This window comes from Myodes glareolus, chromosome 11 (genome assembly GCF_982192425.1).
Source record: "Myodes glareolus chromosome 11, mMyoGla1.1, whole genome shotgun sequence".
Lineage (NCBI taxonomy): Eukaryota > Metazoa > Chordata > Mammalia > Rodentia > Cricetidae > Myodes > Myodes glareolus.
This window is the reverse complement of record NC_142036.1, coordinates 73,413,849-73,437,838: the sequence shown is the minus strand read 5'-3', so window position 1 is coordinate 73,437,838 and position 23,990 is coordinate 73,413,849. Positions and strand designations below refer to the sequence as shown.

General features: G+C 37.1%; 1 protein-coding gene across 2 annotated transcripts in view; it reads right to left on the bottom strand.

Annotated features, from left to right (window-relative positions):
• The window catches only part of Prkd1 (protein kinase D1), a 308,561-nt gene that overhangs the window by 115,455 nt on the left and 169,116 nt on the right, over positions 1-23,990 (bottom strand). The window lies entirely within an intron of this gene.

Below are 23,990 nucleotides of genomic sequence, written 5' to 3'. Positions count from 1 at the left end.
AGGGAAAGGTGCACCCATGGAATCTCAATATACCTGCCCAAAGAAGATCTCAACAATGAAAATACCAATAGATATGGTAGTACGGATGAGGGAATCTCATGGGAACTCCATCCTAAATGAAGAGCTACAGGCACTTAACATTTGTCAAGAGTAGAAGTATTAGCCATCCCCAGTAATGAGCCCCATACTTGATTATCTAATACCAAGTGGTCAGCCATATGATACATACATACAAGAAACACTAAACAAACTCAGCAGGTTGCTTTTAATATACTGTGTGTGTATGTGCGCGAGCATGCATGCCTGTGTGTGTGCATGCATGAGTGTGTGTGTGTATGAGACTGAGAGAGAGAGACAGAGAGAGACAGAGAGAAAGAAAGAAAAAGAGATATGAATTTGAGAGGCTTGGGATGCCATTGGAAAGGTATCAGGGAGGAAAAAAGAGAAAAGAATACTGTTATATCACATTTTATTAAGTCCCTCCCTTCAGTGATCAGGGATTGTTGGAGTTAGAGGGGATGAAGGACACTAAAACATGGTGCTGCACTGTCCCCCCCACCTCGTCTGCGCTTCACGCACTAGAATCCAGTTTGCGAGCTTCGGGCAAGGGGCTCCAGGTTGAGGAGGAAACACATGCAGAGACAGACCAACACACAGACCTCTAATCGCTGGAACAAAAGTCCTTCTTTGATAGCACCATGGAGGCTTAAATACCCTGCTGTCAATGGCCAACAGGTGAAAATCCCATCCTCTGATCCTCTAGGCAAGGCACAGCTTCTATTAACTTTTATTAGAAGGCTCTAGCAGGGAAGAGCAGCTGAAGGCCAGGAACCCAAATGGTCCCAACAACATGGTCCACCAAATCAGCGAAACAGGGCTCATATAGGTTCATGTGTCTGGAGGGGCAAGCACAGGTCCTACATGGTCTGCACCAGGTCCTCTATGTATGCTATGGCTCTTAGCTTAGTGCTTTTGTGGGACTCCTAACAATGGGTATGGGTATGTCTTTGACTCTTTTGCCTGATCTTGGGGTTCATCTCATCCTGTTGGGTTGCTTTGCCCAGCATTTCACAGGATTCTTCTCCAACTTCTGGCTTTTATTTTCCTGTTATTTCATTTTCCAGAATGTCCTCTCAGCCTGGACAGAGGGGCTGCAGGGATACAGATGCCCTGTTTGATGCTGGGCCCTCAGCAGTCACTTATTCTCAGTACTTGGAATGGCTGATTCTCTGCATTATGGGTGGGCCACGTTTTAATATGCTGACAGAGAAATGAATGGCATGCATTTTGAATAAATGAATATTACTGAGCACGTTACTTGTCCCTAAGGAACTGAGATAAGCAAAGAGGACCGCTTCATATCATTCTGACACATTCACTTAATACAGTGGTTCTCAAACTTCCTAATGCTGCAACACGTTAATACAGTTCATCATGTTGTGGTGATCCCCTCAGTCATAAACGTATTTCATTGCTACTTGATACCAATAATTTGTCATGGTTGTGAATCATAATGTAAATATCTGATATGCAGGACAATGGATCTGCAACACCCAAAGGTTTGAGACCCATGTTGAGAACAAACTCACATTTGTTTCTTCCTATTATTTTTGAAGAGGAACAAAATTTTCTCAATATTTCAGGTTTATGAGAGACATAATTTTCAGTTAGAAAACTGAGCTGCAGTAAAATGACAATAGAGAACATGACAATAGAGATTATGGTGAAAGAATTCAATATGTATCAGAAAAGAGCCCACATGGCTCCCAAAAGTGACTGGGGAGGGTGAGGGTTGTGTACTAGTCAAGATTTTCAGGCAAAATCTCAAATTTTAGATAACTCAATCTTATTTCCTACAAAAAAAGTTTTATTGGTCCCATAATATTATATCTGTAGGTATAGCTGACCCATGTGCAGAAATTTATTATATTTTAATATACTTCAAAGAAAAAAGTTATATATCCAAATTCAATCCATTAATGCTCTGATTAAAATTTAAAATATTCATCTTAGGAACTAGTATCTACTGATACATCTTCCTGTAACTATTTCTGCACTGGATCCCAGGGGATAAAATCTCTTATATGCAGTTAATAAAGAACAATATTGATGAATCCCTAGTGTTTCTATCACAAAAATGTATGTGTGTAAAGAAGATAAAATGCTTAATGAAGAGTTAAAATGTCATGTTCAGAGGCTGGAGCCATCCACCTCATGCAGGAAGACTTGCTGTGACTTACACTCTCGACTTCATGTCTCAGGAAAGTTAGAAACTCAAAAGCAGCACGGCTCCATTTTGCAAACAATCATGCTATTAAAATCAGTGTGTACAACAGCGTTCAGGGAGAGCGCAGAGGATGTAATCCAAAATTTTACTCCATGAATTGAACCAAAAGCATTTTAAATAATATTTCAGTTCTCTTTTGACATTATTATACTTGAATTTCTCCAGTAATTGCAGCGAATGTATTTTTAACTTTAACAAACAGTACGATTTAATGTATTTCTGTTTGACATAATGAAATTGTACAACTCCCACCACTTTCTACTTTTTTGATATTATATAAGAAGCCTGCAATTTTATATGCCAGAGAAGACAGAACACCTGAGAATAAGTGCCTGTTCAAGTCTTGGAGAGCAAGAGCTGAAGGTGCAGGATGCATTGGCAAAGTAGCTCAGGTCAAAGGTCACGAGAAAACAAGCGCTGCTTGAATATGCATTGCTGAAATGTGTTCCCCTGATTACACCTTAGATTTCACTTCTCTTACAAACTGTCACTGGTATTCATGCGAAATCTGTCATATCTCAGGTAGTCACTGCACTGACCCAATGTTTCTCCATTTCCAACATGGGATATTTGAAACTAGGCTTTTAAAAAATTGGAAATGACATTTGAAACATAAATAAATGTTTCTAATTACTATTATCTGAATAATAAGATATGATACAAAATGTTTAAAATTACTAAAATGAAATGCAGAAAGCATGGCTCTCCAGCATATCATTTTTTTTTCAAGTGAAGATTGCAAAAAGAACAAGGGGGCTGGATTCCTTAACGCAAAACTGATTCTTATAGCTTAGAATTTTATAAGGCAAGAGTTATATTGTTATCCAGTTATATTAAGGCTGACAAGACACAAATAAAATATTTGCCAGGATTTTGTTTTATTTCTGCTGTGAACTTCATATGCAAGCTCCGCTTCTGTCATCAAGGGAAACCCTAGATGGTATGGACAGTCTGGAATGAATCGCCACCTTTCACACTGTCACTTCAATTGAAATGTCACAAGAAATCCTGGTCATTGCAGTTTCTTTCTCATTCTTCAAGAGGGCAACCCTTTACGGCCCTTGAGATTTCGAGTATTGATCCTCCTCCTTGGAAACCAAACACCGAAATATTCTGTATGAATGCATTAGAGGTGTGTCTCGAAGATTGGGGCTCCTAGAAGGGTTTGAGATATATGAAGCATGGTCTGCTACCTTAGGAGATTCCACTGAGAACTGGATCATGGTCCAGTTAATCTTCACAGGCAAAATCAACAATAGCCTAGATTGTCCTCAGAAGTAAATTGCAATGTCCAGTCCACAGTCTTTTCAAGATACCTGAAAAACTATATTTGGTATTAACCTGAAAAAAGACAGAAGTTATGGGACTTGCAGAAAAAAAAATGAATGCAATATCAGGTCATATTATATTAACCTTTGTTGGTTGATTTATGTCAACTTGATACAATCTAGAGCAGTCTGAGAAGAGGGAACCCCAATTGAGAAAATGCCCCAATCAGACTGGTCTATAGGCAAATCTGTGGGTCATTTTCTTGACTTATAATTGACAAGGCAACAAATAGCCCACAGTGGGCAAGTTAGTGAACAGCATTCTTCTACGGCCTCTGCTCCAGATGCTGCCTCCAGATTCTCGCCCAGATATCCCTGGATAATAGACTAACCCTCCCCCCTCCCCCGTTGTTTTGGGCCACGAAGTTTTATCATGGGCATGGCTATAGAAAGCTAAGACATAAGCAAATTAAGTCACAAACAGAAAGGCAAACAGTACATTCTCTTATTTGTAGGCACTCAATTGAATAGACACATGAAATCATGTGTGTATATAACTCATGAAGGTAAGGTGAAACTGTCTAGAAGAACAAAGGAGAATGGATTGGAGATGGGACAGAAAAGACAGAAACACAGTGTTAGGGAAGTGTGATCAACATATATTGTATATGTGCATGAAAATGTCCTTAAGAAGCACAGTACTATGTACAATGAATATAAGCCAATACAAAAGTTTAAAAAGTAGAACAAGAGGGAGGCCTTCTCTTGTTGACTACAATAAAGAAAACAAACTTGAGGAAAGGACAGACCACAGAAAATAAAACTCCCTAATTGGTTTTCTATTAAATACAATCTCATGAATATTTTCATGTAAATAGCTATACATTTCTTAATTCTTTTTTTTAACTATTGAATAATATTTTGTGGCAATCAAGTACCAAAACTTTTGGTGTTCAATGGCACTGGACTTCTAATTTGTTACTTGTATGTTGATAATAAAGTTTTACTCTAATAAGCGAATAAACCTTCAGTCATGCAAACATATTAATGTGAGGCTATATCTAAAGGGTAGAAATGCTTGGCCAATGAGTTGTTCTTTGTTTAAAAAAAAGGTTTATTTATTTTTGTACATAGTGTTCTGTCTGCACATATGCCTGCAGGCCAGAAAAGGGCATCAGATCTCATTACCTGATGAGAGCTACCATGTGGGTACTGGGAATTGAACTCAGGACCTCTGGAAGAGCAGTCAGTGCTCTTAACCACTGAGCCATCTCTCCAACCCCAAAGAGTTGTTCTTGTCTCTAATTTCTTTTTTTTTGTCTCTAATTTCTTTAATATATTCATACTAGAGTACTTTCTGAGTTGGGGTTCTTACCCATATGTACATTGGCTAACATTATTGTCAGTTTGTCATGGCCTCTTAATTTTTGTCCATCTGGCAGAGAAAAATTATAGACTCATATGTAGTTCCTGGGATATTAACAAGATCAATAACTTCTTTTCTAACATTTATTCATCTAAGTTCTTTTGTGAACTGTATGCTCAGATATTTTGCACACTGATTTCACAGTTGCTACAACACCTCATATTTGATCAACAATGTATAAGGGTTCTCCCTTCCTGACTGACAAACAATCTCTGTTCTTCCTTTAATATTGTTCAGTAATAAAACATGCACTGGACAAGGTGAGGCTTTATGGTTTGCCATACACTTCTCTGAAGAGTCTCAGCTTCCTTTTATACCCATGTTCACCTTAAGCTTTCAACTGAATTTCTTGTATCTAACTAATGACCAAAATTTTAGAGTCAAAACTGCTGATCAGTTTTCTTCTTTCTATATTGACATAAAATCTTTTTCTCCTGGCCTAGCTAGATCCTCTGCACAAAATTTTACAAAATTTTTGCCATGCTCTTCAAGCTGTTCTGGCAATTTCAAACTTTTAGGAAACCAATTCTCACTTCGTGATTATGAGATGCCTCACGTAGATTTTGAAACTATGGCTCACTAAGTTAAGGAAATTCAGTCCTAAATTCTGCAGATTATTTCACAAATGAAATGTCGTTTCTTTAGCACCCATTGATGATCACACTGACGATTCTTTCAATCAATAAAAATAGAAAACTACCTTAATATATTTTTAGAAACTAAGGTATCCTTTATTCTTATAGTAAGCTCTGTTAAGTTTCCAAATATCTTATAAAAACTATGCACAATTAATCCCAGCACTCGGGAGGCAGAGGCAGGCGGATCTCTGTGAGTTCGAGGCCAGCCTGGTCTACAAGAGTTAGTTCCAGGACAGGCACCAAAAACTACAGAGAAACCCTGTCTCAAAAAAAAAAAAAAAAAAACTATGCACAAGATCCACAGGATATTTTAACATTAATGCTTTGCAATTTAGATGCTCTTAAGTAGAATAGTTAATTCAATGTTTCTAAACCTTTTTGTATTTTAAAATATATTTAAGAATATATCTTTCTTAATCCTACTCTGGGAATATCTCAAAAGTATAGAATATTGTTGTCATTATGATTCTTTTTCAAGTAATATATGCAATTTTTTCTGTTTTATCCCCTTAATGTCAATGTTAAGAAGAATGATTTTACATCTTCAGGCTGATAGATTTCATTTGTTCTTTAGGACTTTTACTGCTTTTCTTTTTTTTTATTTTAATTTATTAAAAAAATCTATCTTTTCTCATTTTACATGCCATTCATTTCCCACTCCCTCCCCTCCTCCTGCTCCCTTCAACTGTCCTCCACCATCTCCCATCCCACCCCCCATCCACTCCTTGGAGAGGGTAAGGCCTCCCATGGGGAGTCAACAAAGTCTGGCAGGTTCTTTTGAGGCAGGATCAAAGCCTTACCCACTGAATTTAGTCTGATCAAGGTATCCCTCTGGGGACAATGGGTTCCAAAAAGACAGAACAATCTGCAGGGATAAATCCTGGTCTCACTGACAGTGACCCCACAGTCTGCTCCAGTCATATAACTGTCACTCACACTTGGAGGACTAGTTTGGTCCTATGCTGGTTCTCTCACTGTTGGTCGGAGTTAGAAGGCTTCCATTAGCTCAGGTAAGCTGTTTCAGTGGGCATCCTCATCATGGTTTTAACCTTTTTGCTCATATTCTCCCTCCTCCCTCTCTTTGACTGGACTTTGGGAGCACAGCTCTACTGTGGTTTACTGTTTTTCAATACACTGAGGTTAACCATATAACATACCCTGGGTAGTTTCTACTTGATGGATTTATAAGATTTTCTTTGCAAGGTGAGCAAATCTGTTACAGACTCCCACCCCTGGGACTTTTCATTGTTCATTGTTCATATGCATTTCTCTCAGCTACCTCATCTACACATATACATTCCCTCTGCTGAGGAAACTCTCTTATTTATAACTAGAAGGCTACCATTTTGTCTTCCATGTAAAATCTATTATAATGTCTGTGACTTTGCCCACAGGCTAAGGGCTCAGGCTAACATCTCTATTGTACTTGATGATTTTTATACTGCATTTCATCTCTGCAATGCTTAGACTGTGACACAGAGAGATTAGTGTCTAGGGATACTTTAGTCTGTGGCTCATTCAAGCTCTATAGGATGTTGTTTCCAGTGAACGTAACTTATATGATGCTATGTGTTCTATCAAAAAAAGTCAGATATGAATCATAACTTCAATTTTCATAAAAAGAAAACAAATTCATATTGTTCTGAAGACTATTATCATAAAATCAGTAGAAGATGAGAAATTAAAAATCCCAGAGTAGAAAGTTAAAAGGGATAGACGGATAGTTACACTTTCTCAAGTGATATTGGAGACTATATACTCAGAACACAGGGCATACATTTCAGATAGGAAATAGTAGTGAAGTTTTGGGCTGAGGCAATGTGTCTACGTAAAGAATTTGCACTTCTTACATCAAACAGAGACTGGGAGAATTGTTTATAAGACATTATGCGTGACACAAAATTGAACACATTATTTTGGAACCCTCACACAAGACCCCCCAAAATAGTAAATAAAATAAAATGTAACTCAGTGCCTATGAGATGGCCTGTCACATTTGAAACATAAAGACCCATCTTTGAAACTGGATGAAGAACATTTAGAATCAAGTTAAATCTAAACCTTTCTTGCCAAAATGAAATTCTAATTTATAAAACACACTATCCTTTTTTGAATAATAGGATATTTCTTTTTTAAAAGGAATATAAAACTATTTATTGACCACTGTTCACCATTATTTACAATAAAGTAAATATACAGTTGGATGACATTCTGATACTACAAAGTTACTTTTCTGGCTCATTGAACCAGAACCCAAATACTGAAAAGATTGATCCTACCAGAAAGGAATGAGACAGGGTAAAGGAAAAGCATGCAAGCCATTAGTTTATATTACCAAATTCTGTCATTTATGTCAGCAGGTCTGAAATTGCCAACATCATCTCTAACCATGATTCTATTTCCACAGCAAATAGATATTCCATACATCATAATCTTTTAGTAGATTTCAACTTTCTACAAAGGTATGGTTCACTAGAGGAACCCTACATGCTTAGTTGTCTTTTTTCTTAGTTTTTAGAGACAGGGATTCTCTGTACAGGCCTGGCTGACCTGAAACTCAATAGATGCGGCTGATCTAGTATAACTCAGAGACCCACATGCCTCCAAGGTGCTGGGATTAAAGGCACATGCCACCTCACCCAGCATAAGTCTTATTATTATTAAGTCATACTGCTACTTTGTCTAATTCCATTTTCTGAAGGGTAGCTTGTTTCTTTTTTGAATCAGAAACTGTAACTTAAGGTCAAGGCAGCTTATTGCAGCACGTACAAGACCTGAGCAAGTTCATTCCAGACAAATCTATGAACGGAGAGGGAAACTGTGCTCTTCGCCCTACCACTAGATGAATGAGTTATTTGCAACTGATAGTCCCTGGAAGGATCAGAGAGAGTTTTCTTTAAGGGTATAGTCCCTGAGAGGTAGATCTTGCTCTGGTAGACAGCCACACACCTCATAACTGTGAGGCAAAATAGACAGATCCTCTCAGTTCCTCACACTGACATGATATTCCTGAGAGGATAAACTCAACAGCCATATTCCTAAAGTGGACCCTCAGAAATAAAGTGCATTTCCACTTTTAGACATTCCACTCCCTGCAGTCTATATATTTTAAGCACTTGGAAGTTAAGTATATGACATTCCTCTGTGTTTTATATAATGTTCTCTTATTCTCTCTAAGTGAACAGAAAGGCCAAATTGTCCACTGACCTTTTCCTTTACTTTTATTTAAATATAATTCCCAGGCTATACATTTCATACATTTAAAGTTTACAACTCAATAGTTTGTAATCTACTCATCAGCTTCTTAGATCATCACTACTATTCAGTTCTCCAATATTTCATCACCCTAGAAGAGACAACAAAGCATCAAGCTATTACTTCTCATCATTTCTATATAATTTCCTTTGGTATACCTACCATTATGCTTGGTGTCTTTGATCTATCATAATGTTTTCAAGGTTTATACTGTGACAGATACAGCAGTATTTCATTCATTTTCATGGCAATATAATAATCCATTGTGATAATTAATATATCACGAATTGTTTCTCTATCAGCTAATCATAATTCTGTTTATTTTACTTTCTGCTTATGATTAATAATGCCAGGATGAGCATTGTGTACAAGCTTTTCTGTGGCCATATGTTTTCAATAATTTGACTATTTGGAAAAGAGATCTATTGCTAGAAACCTTTTGAGAAGCAGCCAAACTCTCCTGCAGAGCAACTAGATTTTTGTATATTTCTATCAGCAATTTGTGAGAGTTCCAATTTTTCACAGTCTGTCAAACTTGCTATGGTCCATCTAAGTGAAGATAACCATCCTATATGGGAACTCATGATTCATTGTGGTTTGGGCTTGCATTTTCCAGAGACAATGATGATGATCATTTTTTCCCATATGATTGCTAGTCAATTGTACATCTTCTTTGGAAACATTTCTATTGAAATTCTTTATCTACCTTTTAAAATTACTTTTCAAGGATTTTAAAAAGAAACCTTGCATATGGCTTTATTCTAGCCATATTTACTGATTAATGTTTTCCAGAAAAATCTTTGTTGCTAGAAGCACTTCAAGTTATGGATTTTAAAAAAACCACACAACCATTTAAAAAGTTTTCTCTTTGGCTTGACAAGTAATAATATTTATGTTGTAAACTGCTTATCACCCATGTCAAATTTAAGCTCAATTCTGATTTAAGTGCCATGTCAACAATCAGTACACAAATTTAATATATCCCACAATGGATGTTTTAGAAATACTAATTTACAGACATTGTAAGTCACTGACTAGGGTGACAGGACAGATCAAAGATAAGTGCGGTTAGTGCTGTAGAGTATCTCCCCAAACAACCATAGCAGTGATGCTAACACAGCCCCTGTCTGCACAGAGGATCACAAACGTTAAGGCCACCACAAGATTACAAAAGAGTGTGATGAGCTTTAGTAAGGGCAGCATCTCCTAGATGAGGCTGACTGACCCAAACTTGTTCTGATAAGAACTCTTCGGAAAGGTGATATGTGCTGATGCATGAAACATTAATAGAAGTTAGCTGGGGGAGAGGGGGAAATCAAAAGGATGTGTTATTGTTTAAACCGTACATGACAAACCAAAATGCAGTATAAATAAGACATTGTAGCAGGTTGGCATGGTAATAGGTGGAAAGAAATGAAAGAAGATCCACATGCTCACATGCTAGATTAGGTGGAGAACAGGAAAAAGAGAGACAGGGCTGGAGAAACAAATAGAAACCAAGTCACCAACAGTTTATTAGTTCATGGAAGATGTTTTGTCCTCATGTTATTCAGTCATCTTAGATGGAGAAATATCATGATCCACTTTGGGCCACCAATATTACTAGAGCTTCATGCTGAAGAGAATTGGTAAAAAAGGAGGTAAGGAAACTAATAGGAATATTGGTTTCCAGTGATACAGGTAGGAGGGTATGCATCTGAAGTACCAAAGGTAAAAGGTACAGATACATAGAAACAGTACTTTCAAACGAACTTGCTGGTTCCTTTATAAAACTTTATTTACAGGTATTCATGTTTGGTTACAGGACAAGGAATACAGGGGAAAAAGCTTACATTCTATGGGTAATGAGAAGTAAACTATGCCCACATAGATAGAATATGGTTTATGGCATCACCTTACTCTCTCAGTCTCTTCCCACATACAAAAAGAACATGCTAACAATTTCTGTCTTTGAACTAGGAAATACCCACTCTCAGCTGCTTCTTAAGATTCCGAGCTTCAGCATCCTGTCAGTATATACTATACTAACTCATGATGTAAGTATAGTTCCCCAAGTGTTGAATTTACTAGTCAGTCTCTGTGGACTTCTAGCATGTTGATACTCCTTTCAAATCTGAAAATCCAGGTTCATTCAACATCATGAACTATCCAAAAGGGCTCACCACGGTGATGCAATATTATGAAAATATCTCTGGACCTCAGAGCCGAAGTTAAAAATACAAAATAAAAATCACTTAAGAGTTAAACTGGTAGCCTAATGTGTACTCCAATTGTTTGTTTAACCTGTTTTTAGAAGAGAAAAATGTAACACTAAACCTCACTTGCCTTGGGTTTCCCACGTAGTCAGCTTTTACAACCTAAGCTAATGCATAGCTGCAACCTTAGTCTATGTACTCCTACATGTCCCTGGCCCAGAACAAAGCCTGTGTTACATTTGCTGAAAGCAAGAAATACAGAAGCTGAAAGCAACATTCTAAAATCTACCATAAGTTTTGAAAGCAATATTTAAGGATATTGGTTGACAAATAATGCTTGTAGTCTAGGTCACTTGACATCAATTGGAGTCAGTGACTTAATCCCTTATAAAACTCTGTTAAAGATGTCTTTAAAGATTTCCCATCCATTCCCCACTTAATGCTTTCTATGCTGTTCAGTAAAGACAGAGTGAAGCCCTTTGTGAATGACAGGCACACACTGACACAGACAGACAGAAGACACACACACACAGAAACAGATGCCCAAAACAGCCTTCAGGCAGGTAGAGTTTCAGACTGATGCCAATAGAAGCAGAAAGACATGGGGAGTATAAAGTAGAGAATTCAAAGATGGACTCACTCTTGTTTAAATGACTCTAAAGGAAAAAATGCTTTTATGCTTTTCCATCACTGAACATCAATGTATTATTGGTAATTCAAGGTGAATCACTAATGTGTATAATCCACACAGTTTACCTTTCAGAATAATAGCCTACTAACTCATCAAGACTTAGCAAATACATCTGATACAACAGTTACTTCCTATTAAATGCACACACCTTGTGACTTGCAGCTCTAGCTGATGATCAAAGGTGACAGATACGCACCTCATATCCACAAAACATAGGTGTATGACTTAGTAAATGCTGCTAATAATTCTGATATTTATCATACTTATCTAATGTATTAACTTACAGTGAAACCTTTGTCAAGCAGATAAAATGTCATTAGGAGAAAATTCTCACAAAATGAAAAAATAAAGTAGACACATGTTTCTTTTTTTCTACAAGGAAATGGATATTTAAAAGAACAGAAAAACATATGTCCAAGAAAAGGAGGAACATTGAGGAATTGGGTATTTCTGGGTGGAATAAAGTGGAATTTGAACTGTATGAGGTACTAATGGCAGAATTTAAATTGAAATAGAAAACAGAGATAACTACTAGGCTTTTAACCCTGAAAACCCATCATTTTATGATTGTTTTAGTTATTGTTTAAATTGGATATACAGTTGATCATAAAAGATTTATAGAGTATAATTGATGCAATTTAGAAGTTACCTGAATGTTTTGTTCTGATAGTCTTTGGTTTCAGGAAGGTTACATAAAAAATTTCTCATAATATAGAATGCTCAATTTTAAAGAATCACTAACCTTGTAAATGGAGAGAGAGGTAAACCTACTTAGTATGTAGAAGAGTGGGATTATATCAAATTTATATTTATTGGAAGATGTGGTTTTATGCAACATCAACTTTTATAACAGCATTCTGGTAAGTCGTCCCTTCAACTTTCATTTCAATACTTCAAATTGTCATTAAGCAAATTCGCTCTGTGGTAAATTCGGAACTAGAGAAAACCTGCTGATTAGCATCTCCTGCAGAAGAACATCAATTACAGGCTAAAGTTGGTGGGTATGTCAGTCTATTCAGGATTGAGAGTGTATTGCAATATTACAGTACACTTAAGAAAAACACATGACCCACTCCCCCCAATTAAAAGAAAGGCATAAAGTAAAATCTACAGGAAAACTGAAGGCAATAGAATAATAATTAGAGCATTTACCAACTTAACCATTCCACAAAAGTCTCTCATTTGTAAAGAAATTTACAAAGTGATAAAATCTAAAAAGAAGTCTCACATAAAAGTGCAAGGAAATGATTAGCATAAACATTAAGACTACAAATAGAAAAGTTCAGCAAGGACCAGTTGGAGGTTTTCTAAGCTTACTATATTTGTCATTCTTTAGTAGAATGTTTGGTGTATTAAGGTTCCATGGAAACAAAGCCAACAGATAGATACAGTCAGAAGACAGACAAGCAGGGAAACAGATGAACAAAGGGAGAGGTAGGTAAAATGGATATAATAGACTTGAATGTGGATAAAAAATCATCATAATGATTCATACAAACTATCATGGAATACTTGAAAGTCAAAGAACGTCACTCAGCAAGCTCAAGGCCAGGCAAGCCAGTAACACAGTTGAAGTCCAAGGCCAAGACTAAAGGGTGAAGGCTGTTGTCCCAGGTTTATAACAGAAGCTGAACAACAAAACTCTTCTTTGCCCAGCCCTCTCATTTCAGTCAGGCTTTCAATAGATGTGATGATATGCAGCCATATTAGGGAGGACCACCTGACTTACTCAGTATAGCAGCAGACTCATGGTCAGTACAATGAATGTGTAACCAAGTATCTGGACACTTGTGGCCCAGGAAAAATAGCACATAAAATTAACCATCCTCACAGTTGGTTATCCCAACAAGCACTAAAATTCAGAAATGCTTCTTAAAATTGCTTTATTCTCTTATATGTTTAACAAAAGATAAATAACCATGATAAAATATATTACTAAAGCAGTAATATTCATGTAAGATTAAGACTGTAAAATAAATACCAGATAGAAAAAAAATGGGCTTTTGAGTAAATACAAGGAAACAGAGACTCCACTTCCCAAAGTCTGGAATTTGCTGTTTCTGTCTTAAGAATCTGGTGGCCTTAGAATCTGTTTTCATAGAAGGGAAACAATAACTGTACTCTGTAGAAACCAGGCAAAAATAGACATGCCCAAGTAATTAAGTTAAAGCATCATAGGTATGGTGTGATTATCATGCATCCTAGAGGTGATGTGATGTGAAGGGTAGTCCAGCTCTAGGACACTTTCCCCAAGACACACAACTTTGGTGTAATCATGAGAAAAAACAATCACATAGAGCAGACCAAGAGACATCCTCAAGACATCGTGTATATTACATCAAGGCCATTAAGGTCATGGAAAACCAAACAGAACAAAACAGAAACAATAAGGAACAGTGCAACAACAAAAAATCCAAAATAAAGCATTAAAATCAAGAATACATGTCACAGACCAGAGGAAACACAAGAGACAGGACAAGTAATTGCATTTTTGGCATGTTACCTATAGTCCTGAGACGGGAATGGGAAAATGACGGACAGTAACTTGGTGGATTCACATCTTATGCCAATGTTGATTTCCTCATTTTAACAGAGGTACAAGGCAATAATGAAGACACCATTAGGGGACAATGAATCTGAGCAACGTGAACTGTGTGGACAGTTTTTGCTAATTTTCTATAGACCTAAAACTACTCTGAAATAAAATAGCTTGCTCAAAAATACACTGAGTTTTAACTATGATACCTTTGCAATGGTTTTATCAGCTAAGGGCAGCATGATTTCCAAGTCAGAAAGATTCGCTGTGCAGCTTCCTTTCTCTGCATGTTAAGTACTCTAGGATACCAAAAATAGATTTCAGTCCGCAGAGATGGCAAACCAAGACCTCTGCTCAGCACTAAATGTCTTAAAAGCATAAAATCATTAAGATTGGAGATTTACACATGAGATAATCATGAGATTGCTGTTGACCTTGAAGGGCAAGGTGAATCTACTAGTCTCAATATACAAACATGACTTATTTGTAATTACTTGTAATAAAGAGGAAAGATAGTCAATAAAGGCTTAAAATTAAATAAACATATTTCATTAAAGTTTGATCATAATTGTTATAATATATTGCATTGTCTAATGTTTTCTAAAAAGCTAAGAAGTGTAGGAAAATGCAGTTAATATTTTTAAAGGGATATTTTAACCTTTTAAGCTGAAGATAACATGCCCTTAGGCTATACTGCAATATTAAAAAATTAAGAGTCTAATGATCACACAACTATGAAACTAGATCCAATCCACACAATGTAATGAAAGAAGGAAATTCCACAGTTGAAAGCATCCTGCTCTCTTCCTTGGTGTTCGGAAGCTACTGCACACACAGCACAAGAACTAGATTCATAACATTTTAACTTGGGAATTCCTCAAATGCACTCACTCCTTAAAGGCAGTAATAGGCTTTTTTTTTTCCCAAACGAAAATCCAGTTTTGAAGTTTGTTGATCATGAACAAGTATTTTTAGGATGACCTTTATGTCATGATACATCTGTTTAAAATAGGAGATCAACATTATCATAGAATGGGAATCTACCAGTTTTTCTAAAGGTTACTTTTAAGAACCACAGCAAACTTTTACCATGTCAGTATTACCCGAACTGATGAATATGTATTATAAGCACATCTTAACTACTCCATCTGCCAGTATATGTATATTTAATTATATTTTTCATGTTCTGGATTATTGAGGAGTAAACCAGTCTTCATAGGTAAATTTCCCCCCCTCCCCTGCAAAAAAAATACAAATTGTAGGTGGGAAATTCAAACTAAGAAAAATCTCATATGGTGTCAACAACATTAACACATCATCATCTGAATTAAATTTAGACTTTTATTTCATTTATGAACAGTGATAAATAGATAATAGAGGAAAACAATTTTAAACTATCCAGTTTTACTCTAAACAAGAATGTGCTGGCAGATGATGAGAGAAAAAATTAATAAATGGGGCCCCCTGAAACTGGGAAGCTTTTGTAAAGCAAAGGACACAGTCAACAAGATAAAACAGCAGCCTACAGAATGGGGAAACATCTTCACCAACACCACATGAAACAAAGGACTGATCTCCAAAATATACAAAGACTAAAGAAATTGGTCATCAAAAAGAACAAATAATCCAATTAAAAAATGGGGTACAAACCTAAACAGAGAACTCTCAAAAAATAAATATAAAATGGCTGAAAGATACTTAAGGAAATGCTCAACATCCTTATTCAGCAGAGAAATACAAATCAAAAAATTCTGAGATTCCATCTTATACCTGTTAAGGATGGCCAAGATCAAAAACACTGATGACAACTCAAGCTGGAGAAGATGTTGGACAAAGGGGACACTCCTTCATTGCTGCTAGGAGGGCAAATTGGTACAACCACTTTGGATTTAAGTATAGTGATTTCTTAGGAAATTAGGAAACACCTTCCTCAAGACCCAGCAATATCACTTTTGGGTATATAGCCAAAGAATTCTCAATCATACCACAAGGACATGTACTCAACTCTGTTCATAGCAGCACTGTTTGTCATAGCCAGAACAACTTAAATACCGCTTGACTGAAGAATGGGTAAGGAAAATGTGGTACATTTACACAAAGGAATACTACACAGCAGAAAAAAATGACATCTTGAGATTTACAGGCAAATGGATAGATCTAGAAAACACCATATTGAGTAAGGTAACCCAGTCCTAGAAAGACAAACATCTACTCACTCATAAGTGACTTTTAGACATAAAGCAAAGAAAAACCAGCCTACAATTAGATCCACATACATGGATCTAATCTATATGGGAAGTAGAAAAAGACAAGATCTCCTGAGTAAACTGGGAGTATGGGTATCATGAGAGGGGATAGAAGGGGAGGGAAAAGAAAAGGAAGGAATGGGAGGGGAGGAGCGAATAATATATAGCTCAATAAAAACAATTTTAAAAAATTAAAGAAACTTCTCTAAGATTGAGAAAAGAAAAGAAAAAAAATATGGCAGAAGGTGGTGGCACACGACTTTACTCTCAGTACTCAGAGGCAGAGGCAGGTGGACCTCTGTGAGTTCAAGGCCAGCCTGGTCTACAAGAGATAGTTTCAGGACAGGCTCCAAAGTTACAGAGAAACCCTATCTCAAAAACAAAACAAAACAAAACCAATAATGTAATGTGACTGAAAATCAAACATGTCTTTGACAGAGTGATAAACCCAAACCTTCACTGCTGCCAGACTCCCGTCACCCTAGACAATAAGGGCTATTTATTTTTATTAAGTTGCATGCTTTTCAATATCTCAATGTTATCATGCCTGGGAGGCAGAGGCAGACAGAGGTCTGAAAGTTCAAGGTGTGGCGGCACATACCTTAAATCCCATCACTTGGGAGACAGAGGAAGGTGGATTTCTGTGAGTTCAAGGACAACCTGGTCTATAAGAGGAGTTCTAGGACAGACAAAGATACACAGAACCTGTCTCAAAAAGCCAAAAGTTAAAAGTAAAAATAAAACAAATAGAGGTAAAATAAAGCCATGTAACGATGGAAAATATATGAAGAATCTTGATACTGTATGCTATCATGCTCTCTTTGAATTGTTTGAATGCTGAGGAAGGAGCAACAGCTGCTAAAAGATATTTGCTTATGAATGCTGCTGAATTAATTCACGATAGGTAATTTGAAAATACCTTGACTTCAAAATTGAAGTCAAAAGGTATGTTACTCTGGAGAAGAGATTTTGCTTTTGTTTCCACAGGAAATGAGAGGCTGTGGATTCATTCTGAGTTAAGAAAGATCAGGTTTGATGAAGGAAGAGCACCTGAGAAATCTCCAGTAGGAACAGATGGCATAGATATCAGAGTTCTACACCCATAACAGATTCTAGACTGCTGCCTGAGATGATCAGGCCTCATAGGATACTCCAGTCAGGACTTGATCATGATTCTCAATTTTCTTTAGGTCCCCATAATATTATCAGTGTGCACAACTAGCAAGAAGTAGCCTGGAATACAACACCCAGATTCCCAAAAAATGGACTATGGATATTTTCCTTTGTTTTAAAAAGTGGGGGGGAGTGGTATGAAAGAATTGTCTGTATTCTTTCAATCATATTTTAAATGAACACTGATTGGCCAGGCAGAAAGTATAAGTGAACAACCAGACAGGAAGTAAAGGTAGGGCAATGAGAACAGGAGAATGCTGAGAAGGAGGAAGCCCATTCCTCCACAATCCTGCCCAGATCATAGAAGAAGCAGGATGTGACCTGCCCCGATGAAAAAGGTACTGAGCCATGTGGCTAACATAGAAAAGCATAATGGGTTAATATACATTATAAGAGCTAATATGAAGCCTGAGCTAATGGGCCAATCAGTTTATAATTTATATGGAGACTTCTGTGTGATTTTCTTTGGGGGCTTACTGGCTTTGGGAACTGGGTAGGACAGAAACCCCAACAAGCCGGCCCCCACGTTACAAAAGAGAATCTATTGTCTACTTTTGTTGTTGTTGTCGAGAAGTCTATCGCTGCCATTTAAAGATTTATTCATGTGTATGTTATGTGTATAGGTGTCTGACTGCATGTATGTCTATGTACCACATAAGTGCAGAGCCTGTGGAAGCCAAAAGAAGACACTGGTTTCACTGAATTGAAGTTACAGAGGGTTGTTAACTATTGTGTGGGGGCTGGAATTGAAATCAGGTTCTCTGAGAAAAGGGTGAGTGTTTTTCACTATGGAGACCTCTACTACCTCTTCTTACTCGGCATTATCTTTCGAAGTTCCATTTATAATAATGGTATGTCAGAGCTTTTACTTTCTTAAAAAAATTATTGATTTTTTTTATTTACGTTTCTCTCTCTCCTTTTCTTTCCCTTTCTTCTTAGGTTTTCATGAGTTCTCTGAGTGTGCAATCAAGTGGGTCTCTGTTTCTTGTGCCTTCTCTTGGACTTTTTACCTTCTGTTGCTTTGTCTGTCTCATTCAGATGTCTTAGTGCTTGCTTTAACTTATTTGATTTTATTATCATCTACTAGAAGACTGTTTATTTTCTAAGAAAGGACAGAAGGGGGTGTGGAGGGAGGGAGGAACTGGAATAAATAGAGGAAGAAAAATTATTAACAGGAGGGAAAAATTATTTTTAATAAAAGGAAAAAATAATGAACTATTACTTTGTCTAACTGAGAAATCTGAAAGCTCTACATGATAGATAGATGTTCTCAGGATTAACATATGTTAATGATCAAAATCTCAAAAAATTCTGAGCAAAACAAAAACCAGACAATATAAGAAAAATAGTTAGTGGGGAAGTAGTATTTTTCTAACAACTTAAAAAGCTGGAATTGTTTCACAACAGGGAAAATAAAATCAGGGCTGGTTCAGATCCTTATCTTTGTATTAAAATGTATGCAATAAAGCAGATAATTTTGTATTTGTACATCCTTTAAGTCTGAAGTCAGCATTTGAGAAATGTCTATGGTTGTGAATTACTTTGGAAAGTGGAGGCACACATACATTCTGGTGCAACATTGCTCTTTTCAAATCCATCTTTGTATTTGATTCCCACACTGGCATAATGAATAGTGTCACTGCTGGATAAGACTTAAAACAGCTGCATTTCTAATTTTGGAAGATTATGATAGATTTTTATATGGGCTGCATGCTAAAAGCAAGCAAATGGCATGCCAGCCACCGGGAGAGGGCTGGGCAGACGGTGGCATGGCTGAGACCCTGTGCACCAATCACTGAGCATCCAACACAGGCTGTTTGGCAGCTTTTCAAGAGATGAACCATCTTTTAACTCAAGCAAAAATAATTCCCTCCTATGAAGCCTTCAGATCACCCTGTAGCAGCATTTCCAGTGTGCGACTGTGGATAAGGGCAGCTGTGATGATTCTAATAGTATATACAGTTTGGTCTCTATTGCCCTCCTCTAGAGTCGTGTGTGTGTGTGTGTATGTGTGTGTGTGTGTGTGTGTGTGCTTCTAATGCTTGTCCTTGTGTCTCTATTGCCTCCTCTAGAGTCGTGTGTGTGTGTGTTTCTAATGTTTGTCCTTGTGTCTCTATTGCCCTCCTCTAGAGTCGTGTGTGTGTGTGTGTGTGTGTGAGTGTGTGCTTCTAATGCTTGTCCTTGTGTCTCTATTGCCTCCTCTAGAGTCGTGTGTGTGTGTGTGTTTCTAATGCTTGTCCTTGTGTCTCTATTGCCCTCCTCTAGAGTCGTGTGTGTGTGTGTGTGTGTGTGTGTGTGTGTGTGCGCGCGCGTGTGTGTGTTTCTAATGCCTGACCTTGTGTCTGACACAGAAAGAAAGAGAGGCAACTAGAGAAATGAATATGGGAATAAGGTATATGTTGTAATCTTTCCTATATAAGGGAATTATCACAGCGCTGAAAGATTCAAGGAGCGTCCAAATACGTCTTCACAGTTTAAGAAAGAAACCACCCACATAACATCATGAAATAACAATGAACAGTACTAATCAATAAAAATCAATATCTATCAATGCTTTTCAAAAAGAGTGCTCAGAATTCTAGTATGTAAATTTCTCTAACTTCAGATTTATTTTCCTGAAAAAAGCATCTGTGTTTAAAAACAATTTTTCTTCAAAATCATATTTTCTCGTCACATAAATGTAAATTCTAGGATTTACAAATTTAATCAAAACTTGTATTTTAATTAATTGTATTCCTTCGGCCATTCTGCTTAATGAAACTGTCTTCTCTTGATGAAAATGGAAGCTGTTACTTCTATGTGTCCTGAAACCTTAAACGGTTCCTAGTATGAGTTAGAAATTTAGTTTCTTTTTCATTTAATTTTAATTAAATACACATAGCTAGTTGCAGTTAGTAGTTTCTGTAATAAATTGCCTATGAGAGGGACGGTCATGATTCTTAATCAACTGCTGCATCAGAACTTTATAGTTTTCTAAAAGATGGATGAAATAAAAATCCAAATATTTTCATTCTCTTAATTAAACTGAGATCCCTAGAAGCTTTCTTCCCAACAAAATAGAAAAGTAAATTTTACTATGCTTTAGCTTGAAATAAAAAAATCTTTATTGTATTTTTACAGAGGTAAGCCATGAATATCTATTTCCAGAGCTACACTGACGTCAGAAACAGCTATAACGCCATCAGTAAAGTTTGCAGCTCACCTATTTCTGTATCTCTGACATGCAAAGATTTCATTTTTAACATAGAACATGGATTTATTTTTTATAGTAAGTACCAAAAATCCACTTGAAAGTGCTAAACAGGACAAACTAATAAGACTCTTGGGCAATGAAGCTCGACAGGATAGCATGTTTAACATACAGAGGCTTTTTGCCTTTGGTTTATAAAAGAACTCATAAAACAGCGAAAAGAAAACTCACTATATTTTCTAGAAATTCACAAGACTAGCTATATATGAACTGTCAGTCTGAGAAGTAAATGTTCAGAGTTTCTAGCTACACAGTGACCAAACAATAGAAAAAAAATCCCGTTGTGTGGGGTTTGTACCCTTCCAGTTTAGCTGTATGGCTGTTGAAATACTGTCCTCAATTAGTGCAATAATGCATGAAAAGGGAAGGAAAGGAGTCACTATGATCTCCGGCTTATATCTCATGCCAGGTGGTGAAGACATAAGCCTGAGGCTAGTTCTGTGCACACAGAAGAGCTTGACGTGTTCTCTGAAAACCACGGCATGTACACTGGTCGCGATCTATGCAGATCTGGACTCCAGTGCCCGGGGCATATGCGTCAACTTTTCCTTCAGGTCTTGCCAGCTGACCCTCAGGCAGAGAAATTGCTATGCTAGATGCATGCAGACACGGAGACTTAGTGTGGAGGGCAGCAGGGTAGCGAGAGCAGCATGGGAGGAGAGCCAGAACCCCTGGCCATGGGGCCTCATTCCTTCCTGACTTGAAACAGAAGTCTGGGCCAGCTCCAAGGGTCACCATGAATGGCAACAGCATGGACACAGGAATCCATAAGCAAGAGTTACCAAGCTGATGGAATCTGATAAATTCAGCACTGAGGGGTGTGTCAAAAATGATGAAAAATGCAAATCAGGTTATCTGGTCGCGTAATGGGCATACCCATCAGGTTACAGGAATCAGACTGAAAAGCAGGTCACACGTGAGATGGGGGAAATGAACTACAATAGTTTGAAAGTAGGGCTGCTTTTCTCCAAACTAACAGTTTCTAACACAAAATCAACACAACCACATGTAGAAGACTCAGGGCCAGTGAGCTGACCAGCAGGTATGACTCCACAAACTGACACAGTCAATGAAGAAATGATCTTCTGCAAGTTGTTCCTTGGCCTCCATACATATGTCCTGGCACATCACATGTCACCAAAATTAATCCATGAATGTAATGTTTCCAAAGAAGGCATCAAAACCCATAGGAAAATTTTATCTTGATGACAATAACAGTAATTTTACTAGTAGTTTAGGCCAAGAGGAAGTGATATCAGACATAGAAATGCAATTCTGACAGACCAGCAGTAATTTTTGAATGTAGTATTTAGAAAGCAAATTTAATTAATTATTGATTTTTTTGTTTTGTTAATTTAAGCATTTATTCAGCCAACACATATTCAACGTTTTATATGAGTCTCATGAAATCTCAAGCTCGGTCACACAGGAGATCCTATAGAGAGTATAGGTAATAAATCAAGGCTTAGAGAAACGAAGTGACTTGCAGCAGTGTGTGTGAGAGATTGGTACTGTTATCTGATTTAATATTTTATATTTCTTCCATCACCTTAGAACTCTGTATGTAACTCAGGATATCTTCAACTTGTAGCAATCCTCCTGCCTCAGCTACCTGTATGCTTCTCTGTATAAGCAGAGAAGCCTTCAGCATGACTTTAATCTGGCTGTAGTTTGAGCAGCTGTACTAAATATTCATTTTCTTTTCTGAGAAAGAAAAGGATAGTGGTTCTATAAAAAAGATAATGTAAGTGGATCCTGAAATCTCATTGTTAAGGCAGACAGATTTTTGTGAACTAAAAGCCAGTCAGGTCTACAGAGCAAGTTCCAGAACAGGCTCCAAACATACACAGGAAAAGGAAAAAGAGGGGCGAGCATGCTTCTTGTCTGTGGTTATAGTACCTCAGAGCATGCTCTAATGGGCTGGTATCTAAAAGGCTATTGGCTGAATGATTTCTCACAACACAAAGAAATCCTGTCTTGAAAAAAAAAAAAAAGAAAGTAAGAAAAAAAAAGCTAAATACTAGCACTGGAATTACAGATGCATGATGCCAAGTCTAACTTCTACTTACGCTCTGGGATCTGATCTCAGGCCTCATGCTTATGCGATAACCACTTTATTAAGTGAACCATCTCCCAAGCCCCTTAACGCTCCCGTTTGAAGGATAGAATTTTTGCCCTATATGAAACGAGAGACTAGAGACCTATTTTTAAATCAATCAGTTCATGAATATAACCTGGAGAAGAATAAAAGAGCAAAAGCAAGACCCGGTAGTTGCTCAAGGGAGGCTAAAAACATCCTATGATAAAGTCAACTTTATATGAGAATTTGGAAAGAATGGTTTTACAGCTGTACAGACGTTTTTGATGAATCTTACAAATTTTTTTTTAAAATATTGCTTAACCTGTCAATCGTCAGAATTATCAGATTGGCTTCCTGGGAATGTCTGCCTAGAGGCTACAAAGAGCAAACAAACAATATTACAGTTAACAGTGCAATTTTTACGGTACTGATGTTCTTGAGTGTTTTACATGTTTGCTTTATTTTTGTACCAACCTACACTGTGGGCTGTTGCCACTTCACAGACAAGGAAATCATGAATCATTAAATGACTCAATGAGGATGTCAGTAGCAAAGAACAGGCAAAGGCATGAGCCCAGATGGTCTGATTCAGAGAACTGTGCAGTCACTGTACACAGCAATTTACCTACAGGCAAAAAAGAAAAAAAGAAAAAAAAAGAAAAATAACAAAGGCAATAAAAAACAACTTAGACTCCAAGTCATATTCGTGTCTGTCATACTTTATCTAGTATAAGCTGCATCTTTAATTCAAAATATCCAAACCTCAGAGGTATCACAAAAAAAAATCATAAAAAAAGTCACTGGTACTCCTTATCCATGAAATCAGTTCTTCACAACTCAAGAAGGATCTGACTCTTTTGGCAACTACACTGAACAATGCGAAGGGACACCAAGAGGAATGGGAAAGGGAATGACATTCTAAGGTGGCCCTAGCTCTTCCACGAG